The sequence below is a fragment of the Dasypus novemcinctus genome, chromosome 17 (assembly GCF_030445035.2).
Source record: "Dasypus novemcinctus isolate mDasNov1 chromosome 17, mDasNov1.1.hap2, whole genome shotgun sequence".
Taxonomy (NCBI): Eukaryota; Metazoa; Chordata; class Mammalia; order Cingulata; family Dasypodidae; genus Dasypus; species Dasypus novemcinctus.
In genome coordinates, this window is record NC_080689.1 from 36,025,972 (window position 1) to 36,033,060 (window position 7,089).

Consider the following 7,089-nt stretch of genomic DNA (forward strand, 5'->3'; position numbering starts at 1 on the left):
CTCCTGGCCCCTTCCTCCATTTTCAAAGCCAACGATGGCAAGCTGAGCTTTCTCACATTGCATCACTCTGACCTGACTCTCCTGCTGCCTCCTTTCACTTAAAAGTACCGTTATGATTATATGGGCCAACTCAAATAATCCAGTTTCACCACCTCACCTCCAGATCAACTGATTATCAACCTCAATTCCACCCACAACCTTAATTAACCCCTTGTCACATCACATACCATATTCAAAGGTTTGGGGATTAGGACATGGATATTGGGGGGGGGGGCATTATTTTGTCTACCACATCATAAAAAGCAAATTTCAAAATCTAACCTTGGGGAAGCAGATTTGGCCCAACGGATAGGGCGTCCACCTACCACATGGGAGGTCCAAGGTTCAAACCCAGGGCCTCCTGTTCTGTGTGATGAGCTGGCCAATGCGCAGTGCTGATGCATGCAAGGAGTGCCGTGCCACGCAGGGGTGTCCCCTGCGTAGGGGAGCCCCACACGCAAGGAGTATACCCATAGGGAGAGCTACCCAGTGTGAAAAAGTGCAGCCTGCCCAGAAATGGCGCCACACACACAGAGAGCTGACGCAGGAAGATGACAAAACAAAACGAGACAAAGATTCCCGGTGCCGCTGACCAGAATATAAGTAGACACAGAAGAACACACAGCGAATGGACACAGAGAGCAGACAACTGGGGGGGAGGGACGGGGGAGGGGGAAGGGGAGAGAAATTTAAAAAAAATAAGTCTTTAAAATAAATAAATAAAATCTAACCTAGGGTTGCAGGTGTGGCTCGAGCAGTTGAGCTCCCACCTCCCACATGGGAGGTCCCGGGTTTGATTCCCAGTGCCTCCTGAAAAAACAATCAAACAAAAAATGAACAACGAGCAAAACAAATGAAAAATCCAACTTGGGGAAGCTGATGTGGTTCAGTGGTTGAGCACCAGCTACCCACATATGAGGTCCCAGGTTGGTCACCCTAGAAAGAGGGATACTTTGTCCTGCATTAGCTAGGTTTCTTCTACATACAGGCAAAAGAAAGTAACTTTGTCTAGCTTAATGAGAAAAAAGAAGAAAGTGTCTTAGTTTGCCAGGGCTGTTATGACAAACACCACACAATGGGTTGACTTAAATAACAGGAATGCATTGTTCCACAGCTTTAGAATCCAGAGTTACAAAATCAAGGTCTTGACAACTGTGCTTTCTCCTGGAGTCTGTAATGTTCTTGCGGGGTCTTGCTGGCAGTCCTTGGGTGACCTTGGCTTCCATTTCTGCCTCCATCACATGGTGATCCCTCTCCTCGGCCTCCTCGTGTGTCTTTGTGTCCAAGTCTCCTCCGCTTATGAGGGCACCGGTAATGTGGAGTCAGGCCTGCCCAGATTCATTTTGGCCTCATCTAAATAGGATCTTTGGAGATCTATTCACAAATGGGTCTATAGCTTAACTAAAAATAACACTTTCAAAGGTCCTAGTTGCAAAAGGGTTCACACTCACAGGTCGAGGGTAAGCACTTGGACATGGTTTTGTGGGGGACCTGATTTAATCCCCCACAGAAAGACACTGGAATAGCTCACAGAATCCAAGGAGAAGTGATGCAGGCCAGCCTCAGGAGGAAAACAGAGCGGGTCAGCTAGAGAGCTTTGCTGAAAAAGCCTGTGAGCCTTGCCTCTGGCCATTGACATGAATAGCTTGCAACAATCCCCATGCTGGGTGTCTTCACTCCAAATTTAAAATTCCTGGGTGAGGAAGTCTGCTTGGTTCAGATTGGGTCAGGAGGGAAGAAAGCCATCCAGGTCCCTGGCGGTTATTCCCACAAAACGGGGGTCAGGAAGAACCAGGCAGCCACGCCGGAGGTGTCTACTCCACATCCATTAACATCTCCTCCTCCCCTTCCTCCTCCTTCTTCTGACCTCCCTGGGATTCAGGGCACATTAAAGGGATATAATGAAATTCCAGAAAGGGTAAGTATGGTTGTCATCTCAGTTCTTCACCCAGACTTCCTTCTAGACAACCCGCTGTAGGGAGCGTAGCTGATTGGCCGTCTCTTGCACCTTTGGACCCCCCATGGCGCTCATGCCAGGCCAGGTCCCCTTCCTCCCCCACACTCCCCACCTCCACCCTCCTGCCGGCTGCTCCCAGCCAAGGACTGAGTGCAACAGGGATCCTTGCACCAGACCATTCCTACCCGCCAGGGGATTCCTGCATCAGGCAATGTTTGCTTAAAGACTCCCCATCAGCCTGCCCAGAATTTTCAGAATGATGCTGCAGTCTGCAGGCTAGAGTTAGGGGAAGGGAAGGCGAATATAAAGTAGAGAAAGAGTGAGGACACACTGAAACTCATGAACCCGAGCTGGAACCCATGAGGATGGACCGGAACCTTGTGCTTCTCACCACCTCTAGCCTTGATGACATGGGCACCCTGTAGGAGAAGTTGCCTCCTTTGTCACAGAACTGCACAGACACCTGGCCCCAGGGTTGGAGAAGCTGAGAGACAATCCAGGGGAAGGTAGAGCAGCTGCTGCCCCCAACAAGGTGAGCCAACAGATAGGCGACAGCCATGCCTGCTGCTGCTACAGCAACATCCCACCTGTTAAACAATGTGACTGCTGGTTTATTCTCACCCTCCACATTTCAGATCAAGTGTCCCTTTGGCCTACCCTAACCAGAAATACACATGGAAGAATTCTCAGGGAAAAACAGTTGGGCCCAGACAAGCTCCCTAATCTCCCCTTCCTTCTATCCCTTCACTGGTATCAGACCCACTTCAGGACCTGCCTCTTGCACATTTTACCTCAATAAACCTGATTTAAAATAAACATGGGAGTTCCAGAGGGAGAAGAGAAGGGAAAAGGGGCAGAAAGACTATTTGAGGGAAGAGGATGCAGCTCAAGTGATTGGGCTTCTGTCCACCATATGGGAAGACCCAGGTTCAATCCCTGGTGCCAGTGCCAGCATGGCGAGCCAAGTGCCCGTGTGAGTACCCATGCGGTGAGCCTAGTACCCATGCAGCAAACCATGTACCCACACGGGTACCCACGCAGCAAGCCAGGGTTCATGTAAGTGAGTCATGCAGCAAGATGATGACACAACAAAAGAGAGACAAAGGGAAGAGTCAAGGTGAGACACAACAGAAACCAGGAACTGAAGTGGTGCAAGCGACAGGGAATCTTTCTCCACATCAGAGGTCCCCAAGATCAAATCCTGGTGAATCCTAGAGGAGAAAAATGAGAAGACAAGACAAAAAGAGAAATAGATACAGAAGATCACACAGCAAATGGACACAGACAGCAAAAATACAGCAGAGAGGGGGAGAGGGAGGGAAAGAAAAAAAAGAGTATTTGAGGAAATAGCGGCTGCACATCAGCCAGCGCTCCTTCATGGGGCAGCCTTCCCATGCAAGGCAGCTCTCCTGCATGGGGCCGCATTCCACATGGGCCAGCACTCCATGTGGCCAGCTCGCCATGTGGGCCAGCTTGCCTTCACCAGGAGGCCCTGGGCATTGAACCCAGGACCTCCTATACGGTAGCCAGGACCCTAATTGGTTGAGCCACATCCATTTCCCTCCATTTATGTTAATATAAAATGTAATTATAAATCAACTCTTTCATTCTTTATAAAGATGAAGCTAGATTAGTGGTTATGTAGAGCTAGGGAAGACTGCTAAGGGGTGTGTTTTTCATTTTGGAGTAATGAAATTACTCTAAAATTTTTTGTGGTGATGAATGCACAACATTGAGATTATACTAAAAGCCATTGATTATATAGTTTGGATTGATTGTATTGTTACCGGATGGTTCTGGTTTATGGGCTTCTAGGTTCTTGGCTTATGTTGCATAAAAGATTTTAAGGACAGGGAAACGGACTTTGGCCCCGTGGTTAGGGCGTCCGTCTACCACATGGGAGGTCCGCGGTTCAAACCCCGGGCCTCCTTGACCCGTGTGGAGCTGGCCATGCGCAGTGCTGATGCGCGCAAGGAGTGCCCTGCCATGCAGGGGTGTCCCCCGCGTAGGGGAGCCCCACCCGCAAGGAGTGCGCCCATAAGGAGAGCCGCCCAGCGCGAAGGAGGGAGCAGCCTGCCAAGGAATGGTGCCGCCCACACTTCCCGTGCCACTGACGACAACAGAAGCGGACAAAGAAACAAGACGCAGCAAAAAGACACAGAAAACAGACAACCGGGGGGAGGGGAGGGGAATTAAATAAATAAAAATAAATCTTAAAAAAAAAAAAAAGATTTTAAGGACACACCAGAGGGTAGGCAAGGGAGTAAAGAGTTTATTAAGAAACAAGAAAAAGAAAAGTACACAGACTGGGGCTTGGGCACAGGCGTACTGCAGGGTGAGTCGCAGGTGCGGGGCCCCAGATCAGGGCTTTTTAAGGTCTCTTTGCTGTTTCGTTTGATTGCCCCACCTGTCATTTCTCAGGGAGCGAAGGGTGAGGCTTTCTGAGGATATCCAGGGCTTTCCCTGACCCCAAATGGGATTCTTATTCCAAATAAGATTCTCGTGGCCGAGATCTCGCAGGGTCTTTCTGGCAGCCTTCTTCTCAGGAGGTTTCTGGGCAGGGTGGCCACATTGTCTGTCGGCCATGTTGTCTGTCGGCCATGCTGTCTGTCGGCCATGCTGTCTGCTGGGCCAGCTGCCTTCTCCCGTCACTACACTAACCTGCCTAAGCATGGTATATGACTATATTTCAATAAAACTGCTTAATAAATAAATAATTGTGCAAGAATAGCCAGAAATAGGGGAAGCATAGAGAGATTGAGGGCTGAAGAATTTTCTTGTTAGTTTTGTTGTTTGTTTATTGTTACTATTATTGAAATAATGAAAATGCTCTAATGATGATTGAGGTGATGAATGCACAACTATGTGATGATACCAACTACCGTCAATTGTACACTTTGGGTGAGTTGAATGCTTTATTGACATGTACCACTTGGAGGTAGGGAAGAGTCAGTGCTGTGGTAACAGGGCTCAAATTTCCTGGAAAAAGAATTCTGGCCCAGAGTCCAGGGAGGGGGAGGCAACTTTCTGAACTGACTTGTGAGACATGTTTTTTTCTTTTTAAAGATTTATTTTATTTCTCTCCCCTTCCCCCCTCCCCCATCTGCGCTCTGTGTCCATTCACTGTGTGTTCTTCTGTATCCACTTGCATTCTTGTGATGCGCCTCCAGGAAACTGTGTCGCTTTTTTTGCTGCGTCATCTTGCTGTGTTAGCGCTCCACGTGTGCGACTCCACTCCTGGGCGGACTGCACTTTTTTTGCATGGGGCGGTTCTCCTTGCAGGGTGCACTCCTTGCACATGGGGTACCCCTACGTGGTGGCACTCCTGCATGGCACGACACTCCTTGTGCGCAGCAGCACTGCACATGGACCAGCTCATCACACAGGTCAGGAGGTCCTGGGTACTGAACCCTGGACCTCCTATATGGTAGGTGGATGCTCTATCAGTTGAGCCACGATCACTTCCCATGAGACAGGTTTTTAATGTAAAATGGATCCTGGATGTCAATGTAAAACACAGAACTATGAAACTTGAATCTGGGGCAAGGCAAAGAGGTCTTAGACCTGATACCCCAGTATGATTGAATGCTTGTTCAAAACGACCAATCCAGTATGGAGTTTCTGTTTGGGGTGATAGGAAAGTAGGAGCAATGGATGATGGTGATGGATGTGTAACTTTGTGAATGTAATTGAAACCAAAACATTTTTATTATTTATTTATTTATTTTTAGGTACCAGGAATTGGGAATTGAACCTGAGACTTTGTAAGTGGAAAGCTGGCGCTCATCCACTGAGCCACATTGGCTCCCCTGAGTTGGTTTTCTCATTTGTTTGCTTGTCGTTTTTTTGTTTTTAGGAGGCACCAGGAACTGAACCCAGGACCTTGCCTCAAGGGAAGCAGGCTCTCAACTGCTTGAGCCACATATGGTCCCCGTATTGTATATTTTAAAAGGGATAAAAAGGCAATTTTAGGTTGTATATAAGTTACCACACACGCACAAAGAAACAAAATCATAGAACTGTACAACACAGAGTGAACCCTCATGTAAATGGTGGGCTAATTACTTAGCAGCATAATTAAAATAATATTGTTTCATTAATTGTTAAAAAAACACACACTTTTTTGGCAAGATTTTAATGTAAGATGTTAATAATGAGGAAAACGGAGTGAGGGGGCTTACATGGAGGCTGAGCTTCCTGCCGTGTGGCATGGGTGCACTGAGCCTCCCCTTCCTCCTCTTTTGAGTGACACAGCTGCTGTGGGACCAACTCAAAGGCCCCTTCCAGCTCTAGAGGCTTTATTTGTTATCAGGAATTTCAGCCCCCTGTGTATCCAACTTGAGGCTACAAGGAGAGAGAGGAGCTCTTAAAAACTACTATTTGGGGAAGTGAATTTGGCTCAACTGATAGAGCATCCGCTACCATATGGGAGGTCGGGGGTTCAAACCCGGGGCGTCCTGGCCCATGTGGTAAGCTGGCCCACACGCAGCACTGATGCATGCAGGGAGTGCCCTGCCACACAGGGGTGTCCCCCGTGTAGGGGAGCCCCACACGCAAGGAGTGTGCAACTCAAGGAGAGCCACCCCGCGTGAAAAAAGCGCAGCCTGCCCAGGAGTGGCGCTGCACACAGAGAGCTGACACAGCAAGATGATGCAACAAAAAGAGACACAGATTCCCAATGCCACTGACAAAAATGCAAGCCGACAAAGAAGAACACACAGTGAATGGATACAGAGCAGACAACGGAGGGATCGGGGGAAGGGGAGAGAAATAAATAAAAATAAATCTTTAAAAAAAAACACTACTATTTGGGGAAATGGATGTGGCTCAAGCAGTTGGGCTCCCATATACCATATAGGAGGTCCAGGGTTTGATGCCCAGGGCCTCCTGGTGAAGGCAAGCTGGCCCACACACAGAGCTGGCCCACATGGAGTGCCAGCCATGCGGGAGTGCCACCCTGCACAGCAGTGCTGCCCCATTCAGGAATGCCACCCTGTGCAGGAGTGCTGGCCGACGTGGAGAGCTGGCAGAGCATGATGATGCAACAAGGGACACAGAAGAGAGACAATAAGAAGATGTAGCAGAACAAGGAG